At 34.1% G+C, this 21,182-nt stretch overlaps 1 long non-coding RNA gene across 1 annotated transcript in view; it reads left to right on the forward strand.

Moving 5' to 3' along the window:
* The window catches only part of LOC143682718 (uncharacterized), an 86,497-nt gene that overhangs the window by 20,404 nt on the left and 44,911 nt on the right, over window positions 1–21,182 (forward strand). The gene's annotated exons all lie outside the window — the stretch shown is intronic.

Consider the following 21,182-nt stretch of genomic DNA (forward strand, 5'->3'; position numbering starts at 1 on the left):
TCTTTTGAGATGCAGAAGAACTTGCTTTTGAGAAGTTCCCACTTATCTATTTTTTCTTCTGTTGCTTGATTTCTGGGTGTAAAATTGAAGACCTATTTATTACTAGGTCTTAAAGATGTTTTCCTACATTTTCTTTTAGGAGCTTTATGGTGCTAGTTCTTATATTTAGGTTTTTGAGCCACTTTGAGTTAATTTTTGTATAGGGCATAAGGTAAGGGTCCTCTTTCATTCTTTTGCGATTGATATTCAATTCTGAAGTTCCCCTTTAATGATAAAGACTATATTGTCCCAGTTCAGAAGATTTGGGGATCTTGTCAAAAGTCAGCTGACCATAGATTTGGTGCTCTACTTTTGCACTCTTGATTTGATTTCATTAGTCAACATTTCTTCATGCTGGTATCATGCTATTCTTACCACTATAGCTTTATAATAAGTTTTCAAGTCAGGAAGTGTTAATCCTCCCACTTCATTCTACTTTTTTAAGATGCTTTAAACTACTGGGGTCTCTTTCCTTTCCAAATGAATTTGTAAAGTGGCTTTTCCAAGTCTTCAAAATAGGTTGTTGGAATTTTGATTGGCACTGCACTGAATCTGTAGATCAATTTGGGTAAAATTGACATCTAAACTACATTTAACCTTCCTATCTATGAGCAGGGAATGTCTTTCCACCTATTTAGATTTTCCTTGATTTCTTTCAGCAATGTTTTGTAGTTTTCTGTGTACAAGTCCTTTACATCCCTAGTTAAGTTCATTCCTAAGTACTTGATTCTTTTAGTAGCTATTTTAAATGGAATTTTTTCCTTCCTCAGTTTTGACTCCTCAGTTAGGTCACTGCTTGTATATAGAAATGACACTGATTTTTTTCTTTTTCTTTTTTTTTTTTTGCTTAGCCTATCCTTTGTGGAGATAAGTTTCATATGAACAAGTTCATATGAAAAAACAAACCCCAGGATTGAGGGTTTGGCCTATTGCTTTGATTGTCCCCACTGCTTGTGAGAATATCAGGAGCTCTTCACATGGAAAAATTAAATTTTCCCCCTTTCTCACCATTCTCCCAAGGGAACTTTGCAAATACTTTTCTTTTATTCTGTTCAAATCACTCTGGGAGTAATTTTTGCATGTTGCTTTTATATACTGTCCCCTTGCTGAATTTTTTCATTAGCTCCAGTAACTTTGTTGTAGATTTCTCAGGATTTTCCAAGTATAGTATCATGTCATCTGCAAATAATGAAAGTTTTACTTCTTTTTTTTCCAATTTAGATGGCTTTTATTTCTTTTTCCTGATTGCTCTAGCTACAACTTATAGTACAATGTTGAATAATAGTGGTGATGAGATCATCCTTGTCTCATTCCTGATCTTAAGAAGAAAGTTTTTAGTCTGTCTTCATTGAGTATGATGTTGACTATCATTTGTTCACATATGCCCTTTATCATATTAAGGACATTACCATTGATTCTTATCTTTTGAAGTGTTTTTAACAGAAAAGGATGTTGAAGTTTTTTGAATGCTTTTTCAGCATCAATCAAGATGATCATGTGGTATTTCCCTTTCGATTTGTCAGTGAGTGTGCTATATTACACTTAATGATTTTCTGTGTTGAACAATACTTGCATTCCTGGTATAAACCCCATTTGGTCATGCTGTATCATTCTTTTAATGTGCTGTTGGATTTGATTTGTTAGTATTTTGTTGAGAATTTTTGTTTCTGTGTTCATTAGGGAGATTGGTCTGCAGTTTTCCTTTCCTATAGCATCTTTACTTGGTTTTGGTATTAAAATGATAGCTTCATAAAATAAGTTAGGTATTGTTCATTTTTCCTCATCTTTTTGGAAAAGTTCAAACAGGATTGGTGTTAGATCTTTCTGGAATGTTTGATAAAATTCCCCTGTGAAGCCATCTGGCCCTGGGCTTTTCTTTGTAGAAAGATTTCTGATGACTGATTGAATCTCTTTACTTGTGATTGATTTGTTCAGATCTCCTATTTCTTTCTGAGTCAGTGTAGCTTATTTGTGTGTTTCCAGGATTTTGCCCATTTCAACTATTTTGTCTAGTTTGTTGTCATATAGTTGTTCATAGTTTCCTCTTATGATTTATTTTATTTCTTTGGGGTCTGTGGTAATGCACTCTTCTCATTTCTGATTTTATTTATATGCATCATCTTTCTTTCTTAGCTTGTCAGTTTTGCTAGTGGCTCATCACTTTTATTGGTATTCTTGAAGAAACACCTTTTGGCTTTATTGATTCTTTCTACTGTTCTTTTGCTCTCCATTCATTTAACTCTGTCTTAATCTTTGTTATTTCTTTTCTTCTATTTGCTTTAGGGTTAATTTGCTGTTCTTTCTCAAGTTCTTCCAAGTGAGCAACCAAGTCCTCTTTTTGTTTGTTTGTTTGGTTGTTTTTCTGTTTTTTAGGTGCATGGTCCAGAAATCGAGCCTGGGTCTCGTGCATGGAAGATGAGCATTCTGCCACTGAACAACCTATGCACTCTCTTTCTTGCTCTTTAATATAGGCATTTAAGGCAATAAATTTCCCTCTCAGCACAGCCTTTGCTGAATCCCATAAATTCTGATATGTTGTTTCCTCATTTTCACTCATCTCCAGATACCTACTGATTTCTCTAGCAATTTCCTCTTTGACTTACTAGTTGTTTAAGTGTGTGTTATTTAATCTCCATATATTTGTGAACATTCTTGTTCTTTGGTGGTTATTGATATCCAACTTCATTACATTGTGATCAGAGAAAGTGCTTTGAATAATTTCAATGTTTTTAAACTTATAAAGAGCTGTCTTATGTCCAGCATATGATTTATTCTGGAGAATGTTCCATGAGCACTACAGAAGAATACATATCCTGGTGTTTTGGGGTATATTGACCTATATATGTCTGTTAGGTCTCATTCATTTATCAAGTTGTTTAATTTTTCTATTTCCTTGCTGATCTTCTGTCTGGTTGTTCTACCTATAGAGGAGAGGGGTGCATTGAAGTCTCCTACTATTATTATTGAAACATCTATTGCTCCCTTCAGGTTTGACAATGTATGTCACATTTACTTTGGAGCTCCTTAACTTGGAACATAAACATTTATGATTGTTATTTCTTCTTGGTAAATTGTCCCTTTGATTAATATATAATGTCCTTCTTTGTCTCTTATCATGTCTTTACATTTAGAGTCTATTTTGTCCAATATTAGTATAACTACTCCTGCTTTCTTTTGGTTACAACTTATGTGGAACATCTTTTTTCCATACTTTCACTGTCAATCTATTTGTATCCTTGTATCTAAATTGAGTCTCTTTTAAGCGGCATATAGCTGGATTATACTTCTTAATCCATTCTGCCAATCTATATCTTTTAATTGGTAAATTCAGTCCACTAACATTCAGAGTTATCCTGAAACGGGATTTCTTGAAACCACCATCTTATCTTTTGGATTTTATTTGTCAGATCTAAATATTATTTTCCCTCTTTCTCTCTTTGTACTCTAAGTTACCCTTACTGGTACTTTTCAATTCTGTGCCCTCCTTCAGACCTCCATCTCATGTCTTTTTCTTTCAACTGAAGGATCTTCATTTAGTATTTCTTGAGGGCCAAGCTCTTGTTGACAAATTCTTTCAGGATTTGTTTGTCTGTGAAAATTTTAATCTCTCCATCAGTTTTGAGGTACAATTTGGCTGCATACAGAATTCTTGGCTGGAACTCCTTCTCTTTTGGGATCTTGAATATATCATACCACTGCCTTCTCACCTCTATGGTGCCAGTTGAGTAGTCTAAACTCAGTCGTATATGGTTACCCTTGTATGTAATAGATGTTTTTCTCTGGCCACTTTCAGGATTTTCTGCTTCTCTTCAACATTTGGCAGACTGATTAGTATGTGTCTTGGGGAAGCCCTGTTTGGATTTATTCTATGTGGAGTTCATGGAGCTTCTTTGTCTTGAATATTTATGTCCTTTATAAGGGTTGTGAAGTTTTCCTACATTATATCCTCAACTGATCTTCTTACTCCTTTACTCTTCTCTTCTCCTTCCAGGACACCAATGGTTCTATCTGTGTGCTTTGTTTTGTCCATCGTTTCCCTAAGATCCAATTCAAAGTTTTACATCTTTTTTTGCCACTTGCTGTTTTGAGTGTTCAAAATCAGTTGTCCTCTTCTCTATTCACTTATTCTTTCTCCTGCCCCTTCCAAACTGCTGTTGTGTGTCTCTAGTATGTTTTTTATTTGGTGTGCAGAATATTTAATCTCTGTCATATCTGCTATCTTTCTGTTTATTCTTTCAAATTCTTCTTTATGCTCTTCTAGTGTCTTCTTGATCTCCTTTATCATTAGCTATCCCATTAATTTTATTCAGTGGAGTTGTATATACACCATTGCTTAGTTGTTCCAATGTCTATGTTTCCTCTAGTGTTTTAATTTGGTTGTTAGGTTGGGCTATATCTGTCTGCATCATGATATGCTTAGTGATCTTCTGGTGTCTTCATGGCACTTTATTAATTTTATTGGTTTATTTTTTAAGTTGATTTCCTTCAGTAGTCCAAAGCCTTGTATTTGCAGGATGGATGTGGAACAGGATGCAGGGCATGTAGCGGGGCACAGCAGTGTGGTGATGCACTGCAGCACAGGTATGGGCACAGACTGAGGATGTTATGTTGGTGCCCGTGAGCATGGGCACCCAGCAGTGGGGAGGGTTTCTCTCCCTTACTTTTGAAGGACAATTTTTCTACAGAAAGAGTTCTTGGCTGACAGTTTTTCTCTTTCAGTGCCTTACACATATGCATATAGCACTGTTCTGACTTCATGCTTTCTTATGATAAATCAGCACTTAATATTATTGAGGACCTTTTGTATGTAACAAACTACTTTTCTTTCGTAACTTTCAGAATTCTCTTTATTGTTGGCACTTGACATTTGATTAGTATGTGTATTGAATTTGGTCTATAAGAATTTATTCTGTTAGGAACATGTTGCACTTCTTGGACATGTATATTTGTATCTAGTATAAGAATTGGAAAATATTGACTGTTATTTCCTCATTATATTTTCTTCACCTTTTCTCTTCTCTTCTTCTAAAATACCAATAATGCATATGTTTGTTTGCTCAGACTGTCATTCAAATCCTGAGACACAAGTAATTTTTTCCTGTTCTCTATCTGCTTTTCCAACTGCGATTTCAATGGTCTTCTTCACTAGTTTGCTGATTCTTTTTTCTGCCTATTCAAATCTGCTGTGGTAAGTCTGTAGGGTATTTTTAGTCTCTGCTATTGCACCTTTCATCCCCATAATTTCAGTTATATTTCTTTGTATATTTTCAATTTCTTCTTTGTACTCATAAATGTATGAGTACAAAGTACACTGAGTATCTTCTTAATATTATTTATCTCTTTATGCATATTTTATTTTCTCTCCTTGCATTGATTTAGGAGATTTGCTTGAACTTGTTTGACTACTTGTTCCAAGTTCTATGTCTCCTTTGAAGTTTTAATTTGTTCTCTGGACTGAGCCATATCTTCCTTTCTTTTAATATGGCCTATACTTTTTTGCTGATGCATAGGCATGGGAGTATCTTGATGAGATACATCTGAAAGTTGGTTTCTCCCTCTTGTCTACTGTTTTATTATTGATTTGCTTTGTGTAAAGACTCTTCTTTGATTCTTGGTCCAACTGATTCTGTATCTTATAGCCCAAGTTTAATCAGATTTTCTCAAGTTCTTCCTCAAATGATTCTTGTCATGGATATGTGGTACAATTTTTAAGTTTCCTATTTTGTATAATTATTTCACCTCCAACAGAAAACTTCCTGTACTCTCTTCCTTCTCTGAAAATCTTGATCTGTTCTGTTTTTGTGCAGAATTTTCTCCTCAACACTTATGGCACATTGAAATTCTCTCCCTTACTTAGGGTCTCATTTCCTTATACTTTGCCATTCTGGGACCCTCCTGCTTGTAAGAGTTCAGTTTAACTGCCCTCCCCCCACACACACCCACACTTTCTGTTCTCTGTGAGGCTTTTCTGCCTCTAGTTTGTTCCCCTTCAGGGTGTCCCCCTGCAGAAATCCAGATGGGTTCAATCCAGAAAGGGGAACCCACTCCAGAAAATTTGGTTTTGGTTTTAGATGGTCCAGCTGGCAGTAACTGGATGAGTGAGTTCACCATTTGGCAGCCACCATTCCTCCATGATGAGGAGGGATTCCTCCTCATCCCTCTCTTCCCACCCAGCTCCCTGGAGGTCCTTTTGAATGTTGCAATCCTTAGTGGCTGTGTTCTGCCCTTGATCTATATGGGCTTGGGTAATCTGTGCCTCCTTATATGTGGGGTTCCAGCTCACTTTGTAATTCTCTGTCCTCAGTGGGAGGGAAAGATCATGGCAGCTGTCTCTGAAAAACTTCTAAGCTGTGTGGAACTCAGTGAGGGGTAAGGATGAGGATCAGTGGTTCAAGACATACGTTTCTTATCTGATATTTTTCTCTTTCTTTGATTCAGCTTTTGTGGAGTCCTTCTCCAGTCTCTATCATCCTCCAGCATTCTGAGTAAGTGGAATTTGTTCTTTTATTCACTGAATCTCTGGGAAGGTCTTTTAGGGATGTCTTATATCACCATGTTGATGATGTTACCTACTCTCATAACTTTTTTAATAACTTAGCCCCTGCCTTCAATTCCCATGCCATTTTATCTGTTTTTCCAAAGTGCCACATTCCTGTTCATCACTAGTCTTTTGCTCATTCTTTTTCAAGTTTTTTTTTTAGAATTCCTCTACCTTTTCCCATTAATATCTACTCATCATCTGCATCAGTTGTTCAAGGTAAATTTCTTTAGCACCACAGACCAACAACCTAATGTGCAGGCTTGGAAAAACTAGTTATCAAATTTATTTGGAAGGGAAAAGGGGCTCAATAGCCAACAACATCCTAAAAATAGAATGACGTGGATGGACCCACAAGTCCCAACTTTAAAGTGTATTATAAAACAAGAGGGGTCAAAAACAGCAGATATTGGTGAAAAAGTTGACATGCTGATTAATGGAACTGAATTGAGAGTTCAAAAATATACCCTCAGATACATGGTCAATTGATTTTTGACAAGGCCTCCAAATCCACCGAACTTGAACTAAATAGTCTCCTCAAAACTTTCTTGTTAATATGCCTTTGGAAATTGTGTTTCTTCTGTGCACAGCCCTTGCCTCAGTTTGCATATTTTTCTTTATTTGTAGCATGATTTGGCTGCATATTTCTCATCAACTAATCTATGTGCTCAATGAAAATAAGAACTATGTTTGGTTTTGCTTACCTTTTCTCCCCATTATCTACCACAGAATCTGGCACACATGTGATACTAAATAGATATGTGTTGAATAAGAATTTATGAAGTATTCAATAATAATTGGATACTTGTCTGTGTAATTATGCTTCCAATTTGTATTACAAGCTGCCTGAGAGCTGGAACTTTGTCTTTGTCTGGAGTCACCATGTACACAACAGCTAACGCAAGTTCTTAATATGTATTTTTTGTTTCCTGAAAATAACTAATGTTTGGTGGAAAGCTAAAGATGCTGAAATAATAAAAAACAATTTTTTTTATTAAAATGTGGCCTTTAGAAATCTGCTGGGTCATTTTGTTCATTTTAAAGAGGATTGTGCACACACAATGCAGTGCACATTGATGATAGGGAAATCCTAGAATCTGGTCTCTTAACACATGCTAAACATTACTTTTCTTACTTGTTTATTAGCAGACATCAGATGTCTTTGAAAACTACAACATATTCTGTGATGTTTGTATTCAAATTCTTGCACAGATATCCTGAATTAACAATGTGCATTATTACTTTTCTATTTAATTTACCTGTCATTATTTTGCTTTCCTAGTCAGTCTTTATATAGCTTGAAAATAGTATTACTTTATCTTCTTGCAAGGTTTTAACGTCACATTGTCTTTATAAAATCAACAGAGTTTTGTTCATAATGCAATTTTTGCGCTTACTATTGTCATGTCATGAGAACTATTTAGCCAATTTTGAAATAAGTATATAACCTCCACAGAAGAGGAATGGGCTCCATATTTTGATATAAGATCACTAATGTCCAAGAATCCTTCTTAACCAGTCACCATTTGGACTGTATGGAATATGAATCAGAATGCTGTCTACTTATGTGTTTTTGGACCATCAAACTAATAGATGGTTCTCTAATGTGTAGATGAACTAATGATTCATCCAGTCTCAAGTACTCTAGACAACTAGAGCCATATTCCCCGTGAGAAAGGCTTTAACTAAAGCAACAACAACAAGACAAACAGATCCTAAGGAAAATACATGTATCAAGAAAGGTGAATTATCCCATCTCCATGTAGTTCATACTTCAAAGCTGAATTTACAAAGCATGTTTATAACTTCCACTGTACACAAAACACCACATAGATAAACAATTCCAATGTCAATGTACTTTACTTGACAAGCTGATGTGGGGATGCCATTTCCTGAAAGCAATTCATTAAGTTTGGCAGGAATAATCACCGCCGACATTACAACTGTGAAAATTATGCAGTGCAGGCCCTGTGGGGTGAAACATTTCTGAGAGAAGCCTGTCTTCTAAGCTTCACTGGGCTAGGATAAAAACCTGTCTCATACCAACAATATGTTTTCAGGAGGTTGCTGTTTGATTCAGCAGAAGCTTTTTATAGAGCAAATCTTGGGGGCCTTAGATACATAAATCTTCACAAACCATTGACGAATATTAAATCTAGAAGAAGGACCAGCATTCTTTCAAATGAAATAACTCCCCAAGTAGAGATCAAAACTTTCCTGCTTTAATATACTTATTTTACTACAAGAAAAAATATTTCAAAAATGTATTTTTCATTTTAAATACCTGTATAACATCAAAAAGGATGGCTTTAAAATAAAATAAAAAGCTCTTGTGAATTGATTGCCAGGAATTTATGAAAATGTTAAGTGTCATATTTCCTAAAGTCTCATTTTTTAAACTTAAAATATTTATATTTTACTTTTGGTGGTTTCTTGCTCCAGATACTCAGAAAAATTTTATTTCATCAAAAATTATTTATAATCAAAAATTAAAGAGTGGTTGATGTTGGTTATAAGGGACAGAAATAAATTCCTCATTTGCCTGAAATGTTCTTCGTTACAAAGACCACAAATTCAAAGAATCATAACATGGTTATTTAGAAGTCCTTAATTGTAACCTAAGTTTTCCCAATAAGTAAATATATAGTTTAATTGAGTTATCTCATTGGATTTTGGTTATTTAAGAAAATGAGGACATTTTAGAAAATGTACATTCTGACTTTTTTACCCATAATTAAGGAGCAAAAATCATATTTATCTGGATGAATGCAATAAGCTAGGAATAATATTATAATTTGAAAACTATCATTATGATGTGATATGCTATATTAAGGAACAAAAGCATTGATTTAACTTTAATAAAATTAACAGAGAGTTCTTAGTGCAGGTACAGTTCTGACAAATATGGGCTAATTCTTCATCAATAACTCACTTGACTCTCTCTCTTAAGGTCCAGGTATTCTTTTTCTGCCTCTTTTGTCATTTTGAGTAGATGACTGTTGCTGGAAGTTAGGCCAGCCTGGGCACAATGCCTTGATGCCTGCTTTAGTAAGGATTTCTTATTTTGTCTCTTCTTTTTTTTTTTTTTTTTTTTTGTTTATTGTAGCTATTTATATACCTATCTATTTAACTTTGAACATATTTATCTCATTTTAGAAACACAGTTCCAATGTCCCTTTATATTCAATCTTTAAATTTATTTTAGGTCCTTCAGTTCTGATTTCTATTTTATTTTCATAGTTATATAAGCTGTTCACTTTCTTAGTAACCTTTTCTGCCTTGTATTTCACATCTTTAGAATTTAATTCTTGCACCTTGTTTTTTTTATTTTTTAATGTTTATTATATTTAAAAATGTCCTTATAGTAGACATCCTCGAATTTCACTTTTTAATTCTTTTTACTAATATTTTTTACTTATTTTTATTAATTAGAGAAATTGTAGGCTTACAGAAAAGTCATGTAAAAAATACGATGTTCCTATACATCCCCATATTGTTGACAGTTTGCATTAGTGTGGTGTCTTTTTTAAAATAGATGAAAGAATATTAAAATATTACTGTTAACTATAGTCTATAGTTTATATTAGGTGAATTTTCCCCGTACACCACCATATTATATTTTCATCACAGTCCTCTCTTCTTTGATGCTCATTGATGCTCTCTCCCTAAGCATTTTCACCCAGTAAAGCGGCTGCCAATGTGTTTGCCATTTTGGTCAGAGTTCTCACTTTTTTTATTTTGGTGTCTAAAAGAATCACAAATTTTACATTGTGCAAATAGAGGCTTATTTCTCCTCAACTTACTACATTTTTCTGTCTTCAGATGTGCTATCATCTGTTACCCCATAAGGCACTTTTATTCTCCTCCAAATATATTTCTATAGACTGATATCATAAACAATCAGATAGTCCAAAAGGAAGAAAATGTATATTAGGACTCCGCGTTTTAGTTCATATATGTAAAGAGCTTGGAAGCTATCACTTCCATCCTTACAACACGAAGAAAGCTGGACAAACTGAAATCAATGACTTTTGGAAAACTGAAGTATTTCAAAATTTGTATATTCAGGCACATGCAGAGATCTGCAGTCCAGAGCTCTGAACTTTGAGCAGAAGCTGCTGGAAGCATAAACAGGTAGGAAAACTAAAATGGTAATTTAGACAAAATGCTGGGGATTGAATAGAAAGATGGGTAAGAAATTCATAGGGTCTTCAGTGTTAGAAAAGCCCCAAACTTTCCTGGATTTTACCTGCAGGTACCACACCAGGTTCTCATGTCAAAGAGTCAAGAAAGACTTCAGCATGGATCTAACAGGTGGAGAGAAATGGAACAAATGTGATTTATGTCCAGAGAACTACCTAACATCAAAGGCCTATTGTCCAGGGAAAAGTCTTTATCTGAACCTTATCTCACCTAGGGGAAGAAGAGTTCAAATCTTTAGCACTTCTGTCGTTTCTTTCTTTCCTGAGGATGAGGGAACATTTTTGAAGTTCCAAGTCCAAGGACACAAGCCTACTAAAAACTGAGATTTAATCATAAGATAGTAGAACACTTCTTCTCCCCCCACTTTATAAGGATACCAGCAGAGGTTAAAATACATTAACAGTGATTTACAGCTGCAAAATCTGCCAGACTTCTTCTGTCAAAGAAAGAATTCTTAGATAATGCCAAAGATAAAAAGGGAGGCAAAACAGGTTCACTAGAAGGATTAGAATGTTCTGGCACCTAAGCTACAGCAGATATTAAAAGTATCCCAGTTCTTAGGCATTAACATAAAGTCTTATTCTAAAAGCCCATTTATCTCACTTTCTATTACCTGTCAGGTTTACAAAAAAAAGCGCAACACATGCTAAAAGACAACAATACGTACTCTGAAGTGACAATATCACACTAGGATTTGACATGTTTCAGAAATATTGGGCAAGGAATTTGAAATTAACTGTAACTAATATAGAAAGGGTTATAATGAAAAAACACACAACATATAAAGACAAAGATAGAAATTCTAAGAAACAATCAATAGAAAATTTGAAGGAATTTTTAAAAACTGTAAAAAAAATGAAGAATGTTTTTGATGGGCTTATCAGCTCAAGGAAAAAAACCTTTATCTTGAAAATATGTCAATAGAAACTTTACAAAATGAAAAGAAACGAGAAAAAAATGATAAAATACAGAAAATAGACTAGAACACCTAAGAACTTTGGGACAATTTCAAAAAATTTAACACATGTATGATTGGAATACCAGAAGTAAAAAAAAGATAAAATGAAACAGAAGAAATATTTAAGTACTCATAGCTGAGAATTTCTCTAAATTAATGACAGACCCCAAACATTAGAAGAGGAAACTCAGAGAACACAAAACAGGATAATTGCAAAAATAAAAAATAGAAATCTGCACTTAGGCATAGCAGATTCAATTTGCAGAAAAAACAAGGTGAAAAGAAATCTTGAAAGAAACAATAAAATGAAATACAATGGATTTCTCATCAGAATCCATGCAAGGAAAAATAGGTGCAATAAAATACTTCAAATGTTGAAAGAAAAATCCTTACTAACCTAAAATCAATATCCAATAAAATTTCCCTTCAAAAACTAGGAGAAACAAATAATTTTTCAAATTTTTTGAAAACTAAGGGATTTTTTTTTTGCCAGCAAATATGCCCTGCAACAAATCCTAAAAATACTCCTTAAAGGAAAAGGAAATTAACATAGATCAAAAACTCAGGTCTACATAAGGAAAGGAAGTATGTATGCTTTTTCTGTAAGCTCACAAATCTCTACTACAAATAAGAATGTATAAATGAGAAAAAATGTTAAAATGAACTATTTACTTCTCTCAATTGATCTAAAAGATAGCTTTGTTTAAAGCAAGAAGAGTGACAATGTGTTTTATGATTGTAGCATATGGATAAGTGCAATGAATGACAACAATATCATAAGGGACAAGGAGGAAATAGGAATATGCTGTTATAAAGTACTCATACTAGGTGTGAAACTGTGTAGTATTGTTTGATGATGACCTCAACTCAGGTATAAATGTAGATTAAGAACCCTAGGGTAGCCACTAAAATTATTTTTAAGTAAGTATTAAGATAGGATAATAAATGAAATCATACAAATGCTCAATGAAAACTGGAGAAGACAAAATAGAGGGGGTGAAAGAAACAGAAGGGGGAGAAAAAAGCAATGAGCAGGAAAACTATGAACATGATAAATAGTAAAACCATGTCAATAGTCATTTTAAATGTGACTGGTCTAAATACACCAAGTAAAAAACAGGTTGTCAGAGTGGATTGAAAAAAAAGACCCAATTACCAGTTGTCTACAAGAAACGCACTTTAAATATAAAGACTTAGCTAGGTTAAAGTAAAAGGATTGAGCAAGTATAACATGCTCACTAATGAAAAGAAAGCTGGAGTAGCTGTAGTAACTTCATACAAAGATAATTTCAGAACAAAGACTGTTATAAGGAATCAAGAGAGTCATGAGATAATGGCAAAAGGATCTGTTCTCCAAGAACACAGGCATCCTCAACATGTATGCACCTGTTCTAGTCTGTAAACTGCCTGAATGTGATATGTGAGAAACAAAACAGCTTTTAAAAAGGGAGATTTATTAAATTGCAAGTTTCAGTTTGAAGACCATGAAAACATCCAAATTAAGGCAAGGTTATAAAAATGTCCAAATTAAGGGATTCAGGGAAATATACCTTGGTTCAAGAAGGCTAATAATGTTTGGTGTTTCCTCTTAGCTGGAAAGGCTCATGGCTACATCTGCAAGCTTTCTCTCCAGGTTTCTTCAACAGTTTCCCTGGGGGAATTTTGTTTCTTCATCTTCAATGGTCTCTGGCTGTGTGGGCTCTGATGGCTCTGGTAGCTCTAAAGCATTTTCCAAAATGGTTCCCTCCTAAAGGACACCAGTAAGCAACCCCGCCTTGAATGGATGGAGACACATCCCCATGGAAACCATCTAATCAAAAACTATTACCCACAATTAGGTGGGTCACATCTCCATGGAAACATCAAAAAGATTTCACCCAACAATATTGAATGGTGATTAAAGGTTATGGCTTTTCTCGGACACATAATAGCTTCAAACCACACAGTACCTAATACCAATTCATCAAACATGAGACAAAAACTGGTAGAGCTGCAAGGAGAAGTAGAAAAACCCACTATTTCACTGGAAATTTCAATATCCCTCTTCAGTAGTTGATAGATTAATCAATGAGAACCATCAATAAGGTTATAATTAATGTGAACAACACCATAAATCAACTGGATATAAATGATTTTTATGAAATACTCCACACACACACAAAAAGGAGAATACATCTTCTTCTCAAACTTATGTGAACATTCACCAAAATAGTCCACATTCTAAGCAACAAATTAAAAATGTGAAAGAAAAATAGAAGAAATCATAGAAAGTGTATTTTAGGAACCAATGGAATTAAACTGGATTTCAAGACCAGAAAGATAGTTTGAAAATCTCAAATATTTAGAGATCAAATACAGTAGTTCTAAATAATGCATTGGGCAAAGAAGAAATAGCAAAGGAAATTTCAAAAAGTTCTGAACTAAATGAAAGTTAAACACAACTTATTGAAACTGGTGAGATCCAATGAAAGCAATGCTGAGAGGGAAATTTACAGCATTAAAGGCATATATTAGAAAAGAAAAAAAAAATCCAAAATCAATAATCTAAGTCCGCACCATAGAAAACTAGAGAAAGAAGAACAATTTAAACAAAAGGCAATAGAATAACATAAATAGTAAAAATTAGAATAGATATCAATAAAATGCAGAACAGGAAATCAATAGAAAAATCAGTTTAACTGAAATCCGTTGTTTTTTTTTTTGGAATATATCAATGAAATTGATAAATATCTAATCATTATATAAAAAGAAGAAATGAAAGCAAAAATATAGAGAGAAAGAAGATACATAGGTTATCAGATAAGACTTGTCATCACTTTTGATTCCATGGACATTAAAAGGATAATAAGGGAGTACTACAAACAAGTCTATCCCCATGAAATTAATAAATTGGGTAAAATGAGCAATTCTTTATACCAACCAAACCTCACACAAGGAGAAATAAATATTCTAAATAGGCCTATGTCTATCAAAGAAATTTAATCAATAATCATAACTTTCCAAAAAGAGAAATCAACAGACTCAGATCATTTTTCACTGGTGAGTTCTATCAAATATTTAAAGAAAAAAATACAAATTCTTCACAATTTTTTCAAAAAATAAAAGCAGAAGAATACTTCCTAACTCATTCTATAAAGCCAACATTACTCTAATATCAAAATCATAAAAGGACACTACGACAAAGGAAAACTATTTCCATGGACATAGATGCAAAAATCCTCAACAAAACATTAGCAACTTAAATCTAACAAAATATAAAAAATTATACTCTGCAATCTAATGGGATTTATTCCAGGTATGCTAGGCTGGTTAAACATCCAGGCATTACAATCATTACAATCACTCTAATCCACTGCATCAACAGGCAGACAAACTCATATGATCATATCGATTGATGGTGAAAAAAGCATTTGACAAAATCCAACACCATTTCATAATTAAAAATTTTCTTAAAATATTTCCAGTTTTATCGTTTTGGTCATTATGCCTAGAATGATAGCTAATATGTTTCTGTTTCTCTCTCTTGATTTCTCATCTGTAAATAAATGTTAGTTGTTTAGCTTTTCACATGAAGGACTAAATAACGTAAAATAATATCACTCTGAAAACATAAAAATCTCTTCAACCACTTCCTTTAAAAGAAAATAATTTCCATTTCTGCTTATGTAATAGATAGAGCCCTCTGTTATTTTTATTTCTTCTTATGCTTTATTTTACAATGGTGAAATAATCTCTTTTAGCCTGTCCATATGATTTAGTTCATAGGCTTCACAGATGTGTATTTTTTAAAAATTTTTAAAATGCAATTTTACTGATGTACATTATATATTCACATGCCATATAATCATCCAAAATGTACAACCAATGATTCACACTATTACTATATAGCTGTGCATTCATCACAATCAATTTTGAACACTTTCATTACTCCAAAGAAATAACAATAAGAATGAAAATTTTTAAAAGTAAAAAAGAACACCCCAATATACCCCACATATCCATATTATTAATTTATTTTTTGTCTTTATTTTCTTACTCATCTGTCCATACTCTAGATAAAGGGAGGGTCAGTTATAAGGTCTTCACAATCACATGGTCACACCTTAAAAGCTATGTAGATGTACAATCATCTTCAAGAATCAAGGCTATTGGATTTCAGTGTAACAGTTTCAAGTATTTCCCTCTTGCTCCTCCAATACACCAAAAACTGAAAAGGGATATCTATATACAACATGAGAATGAACTCCATAATGACCTCTTGCCTCTTTTGAAATCTCTTAACCACAGAAACTTAATTTTGTTTCATCTCTCTTCAAGAAAACTTTCTCAATGCCATGATGCCTGGCCAGGCTAATCCCTGGGAATCACATCCCATGTTGCAGGGAGATTTATAGCCCTGAAAGTCAAGTTACATGTAGGGGGGAGGCAGTGAGTTCACCTGCAGGGCTACATATGCACAACAAAAGAAGTTCTCTGTAGGTGAATCTTAGGCATAATCATAAGCAACTCAATTTTTTTGCAAGAAAAAGTTTCATAAGGGCAAGCCCCAAGATTGAGAGCCTGGCCCATTAACTTGGCTGTCCCCAATGTTTGCAAAGATATCAAGTCTTCCCCAAGTGGGGAAGTTTATTAGTTACCCTTTTCCCCCAGTCCTTCAAGAAGACTTTGCAAACACTTTTTTATCTGCTGCCCAAATTATTCTGGGATGTATCAGGGATTCACACTAACCTGTGCAAACCAACAAGATCTCGCTCATTATTGGATGTTCCATATAATTATGTATTAATTATAAACTGACCATACAAGTCAAATTAGATAGTGTGCAACAGAAAACATAATTTTGTGGCAAATAAACATCTCTAGTTTGGACTCACATAAAGGAGAAGTTTTAATTTACAGTCAATGTCACCCTTTATCCTTTAATCTGATTTACCACTGTCCTAAGATGAGTTTCATTCATATCTCTAACTGAAGTCTTATTTCTTTTTCAGTGTTTGTAACAGTTGCTATATGGGGCAATGCTGAACTTCAAAGTTGCAGAACTCTAGCTCAGAATTTCAGGTGTCACACAGATACCCGAAATTTTCAGGAATGACCAAGTTAAACACAAAGAGCTGAACATCTCAGAATTTAGAAATAACAGTTACCACTCCATAACAGTGACTATTGTACAAGCTTACAATCAAGGAACATGTGCAATAGGTCTTCCCCCGATAACCTGTGCTCTTGAATTCAGTTCTCAGAGTTTGTGCATTATGGTTAGCCCATATTAATGAGGCATAATATCTATCTTTCCCTTCTTGACTTATTTCACTCCACATACTGTCCTCAAGTTTTATTCACCTACTTGTATGTCTCACAACTTTATTTCTTCTTTTCTCTATGCTCCATTGTATGTAAACACCACAAATTTCCCCTTCCATTCCTCATTTGATGTAACTTGTGGCCACCTCCATCTATTGCAAATCACAAACACTGCCAATATAAACACAATGTGCAAATGTCCATTCATTTCTCTGCTTTCAGTTCCTTTGAGTATACGCCTAACAATGGGGTTGCAGTATCATACAGCAACTGCAAACCTAGCCTACTATGGAGCCATCACATCGCCCTCCAGAGGAGCTTCACTATTCTACTTCCCTACCAACAGTGAATAGGTACATCTCTCTCCATATTTTCTCTAGCACTTGTATCTCTCTGTTTATTTTTAAACAGTTTTATTCACACACCATACAATCCAAGCTAAGTAAAAAAAAACATGGTTCCCACTATAATCATATAGCCCCGCCTTCACCACCAAAGTCTACTAGAGGACAATTCCATTTCTTCTGCAAAGAATCCCGTATCCCTCCCCTATATCCTCCACTTATTGACCTTTAGCTTTGGCATATTGCCTTTGTTACATTCAATGGAAGCATATTACAATGTTACTGCTAATTATAGATCCTAGTTTGCATTGATTTATTTTTTCCTTATACCATCCCATTTGCACATCTTGCAATGTTGACATTCATTCATTCTTCCTCATACAAAAACATTCTTATATTTGTACATTTAATCACCATGATTGTCCACTCTATGATACTCTAAATTACACAATCCAAAGCTTTATCCTCTATATTTTCTTTGATGTCATACATGCCTCCAGACTTCCTCCTTTAATCATACTCACATTCAGCTTCATTCAGTGTAATTACAGTACTGTGCTACCATCAGATATTATTGCACTACCTACCCACTTCTGGAACTTTACAATCAATCCTGTTGCACATTCTGTACTCCCTCAGCATCAAATGCCCAATCTCTACCCTCTTTCTATGTCCTGATAACCTGTGTTCTCAGCTTTAACTCTCAACGTTCACTCATTAATATTAGTTTATATTAGTGGAAGCATCAAGTATTTGTCCTTTTGTTTCTGGCTAATTTCACTCAGCATGATGTCTTCAAGGTTCATTCATATTGTTGTCTGTGTTGATTTTATTCTTACAGATGTATACCACAGTTTATTTAGCTACTTGCTTATTGATGAACATTGGAGCTGCTTCCATATCTTGGTATTCATGAATAATGCTGCTATAAACATTGGTGTGTAAATGTCCATTTGTGTCCTTGCCTTCAGTTCCTCTGAATATGTATATCTAGCAGTTGAATTGCTGGATCTTATAGCAATTCTATACTTAGCTTCCTGAGGAACCACCAAACTGCCTTCCAGAGTGGTTGCACCATTCTGCATTCTCACCAACACTGAGTAACTGTGCCTTACTCCCCGCATTCTCTTCAGCACTTGTAGTTTTCTGTTTCTTTGATAATGGCATTCTCTAGTAGAATATCTAAGAATGAGATGATTTCTCATTGTGGTTTTGATTTGTATTTCCTTAATAATTAGTGAGGATGAACACTGTATCTTTGTAATATGCTTTAAAGTCAGCTAGTGTGAGACTTCTCACTTCATTCCTCTTTCTCAAGATATTTTTTAGCTACATGGAGCATTAATGTATCTGTTCTTCCAAATAAATTTGATTATTGTTTTTTTCTTTTTCTGCAAAGTAAGATGTTGAGATTTTAATTGGTATTGCATTGAATCTATACGTAAGTTTATGTAGAATTGACATCTTACACATCTTTAGTCTTCCCTCCTTGAGCATGCTATGTCCTATATATTTAAGTCTTCTTTGATTTCTTTTAGTAATTTTTTTTTTTGGATTTTCAACGTATTGTATAGTGTCATTTGCAAACAATGAACACTTTCCTCCATGCCCTCCAATGGATGCCTATTTCTTTTTCTTGTTTAATTACTCTAGCTAGAATTTCCAGCGCAATGTTGAATAATAATGGTGACAGTGAGCATCCTTGTCTTGTTCCTGAATTAGAGGGAAAGTTTTCAGTCTTCCCCCTTTGAGTATGACATTAGCTGTGGGTTTTTCACATATTCCTTTTGTCATATAAAGGGTGTTTCCTCCTATTCCTATTCTGTGGAGTATTTTCATCAACAAAGCATGTTGAATATTGTCAAAACGCCTTTTATGCATCAATTGAAATGATGATGTGTGTTTTCTGCTTTGATATATTGATGAGGTGTATCACATAATTGATTTTCTTCTGTGGGCTGGCCTTGCATACCTAGAATAAATCCCATTTGCCCATGGTGTATAATTCTTTTAAGGTTTATTTTGTTGAGGATTACTGTATGTACATTCATTAAATATACAGATATATTTTGACTATAGTCAATATTATAAAGCCATCAGATCAATGAGGCTTAGATCTGACCACTAACTTTTTTTGTCACCTAATCAAGCAAAGAATCCCATCTTCCTGAAGGTTGTTTCACTTGATCTCTATCAACCCAGGTCTCTGGCATGGCAGATGCACAGTTAAGGAAAGGTAACTTCTTGTGTGGAAAGATAAACAACTAGAAGTGAAATTTCCTTCTTTCACTCTTGATTCCAGAAGCGTAATCTTTACAACAGCCTAGTCAGAGGAAGATTTTCTGGAAGCCCTAGAGAGCTAAATTAAACAATGCCTGCTGCAGCAAAACCCAATTTTTTTCTTGCATGGTTTGTTTTTTGCCACTGAATACAATCTTTCAATCACAGTAAAGCTCTGCCAGCCTAGCAGTCCTTGATAATTAGTGAATGAAAAAGAAGAATTTTTAGTAAATACGTCAGAAATTGAAGACCTTAAATAAGCCAAGAAGGAAGTGTGCTCCGAATCTTAATTACTACTGTCCATGATCTTCACTTTCACGGAGAAAGATCAGATGTCTTGTCATTGCTTTGGAGTGAAAAAAAAAGCTAATGAAGTTACTGGATTTCTACCAATTAGCAGAAAGATAACTTGGTACAAATTCAGAATCTTTCCCTGTCTGACAGAACTGCCTAAATAAATTACTAGAGTAAAATCTCTAGAAGGTTTATTTATTCAAAAATTGTAATATCAAAGAGATTTTTACAAGCATTACCAAAAGGGTTCAGAAAAGAAAAGGTATTTAACAAAGAGAATTTTTTAATTTAGCATAGCTATGTGCTTAATGTACAGCATCTGGCCTTGCCACTTAGTAGATTCCTTTCAGTTAAGCATTAAAAAGTTTTCTTTTCTCCCTGTCTTGATTATTATTGCATATCTTAATTAACAACAAGTTTTTGTACTTTCAGTTATTCCTAAAAGATATGGAAAGATTAAGAGAATGTAGTAGGGCCCCGTGTCTATTATATCAATAGCCTACTGATTCCTCTGACAGTTGTGTTTGCATATCCTAATGGACCCAATGTGATCACAGCCATGTCACTGATTATATACTCATCAAGCATTCATAGTGAGCCTTTTCTTCCTCACCCTATTATGTTAGATATCTGTATTTGTAGAACTTTGTAGAAAATAGCATTTGTAGAAAAAGTAGCTGAAATCTATTGAAATGTCTTCTTTCCGTAGATGCACTTAAATGAAATCAGTACAAGGTTACATCCATTCTATAATTATTATTAATCTGTATGACAAATAATTGGCCACTCCTAATGCCTTGCAGCAAAGAAGAAAAGCACGTACTCCTTTTCTTTCTATGATGAATCAGCGTTGCTCTGTCTACAGAGTCCAAAGTAAAACAGAGACTTGGCAGATATCTGGGCTAATAGGATCAGTTGTGAATATGAGTTATTTAGAGCATGAATTTTTCATTTGCCAATCCAGTTTGTTGAGGCACATTGATTATTTATTTAACTGTTTAACTTTATAGACATAAAAATTGTATGTCATAAAATATTCAAAGGAAATATTACTTGGGGAAACTGCCAGATATCAAGAGAATCGAAGTTTGAAAAAATCGAATGTTTCCTTACCTTTATTTACATGAGTATACCTACATTCATGATGAATACAAATGACATTTCATTTTATATAGCCATAAAGCCTAGATTCAGTTATGCAATATTCAAAGCTTAAGTTAAA

This window comes from Tamandua tetradactyla, chromosome 5, assembly GCF_023851605.1.
Source record: "Tamandua tetradactyla isolate mTamTet1 chromosome 5, mTamTet1.pri, whole genome shotgun sequence".
NCBI lineage: Eukaryota > Metazoa > Chordata > Mammalia > Pilosa > Myrmecophagidae > Tamandua > Tamandua tetradactyla.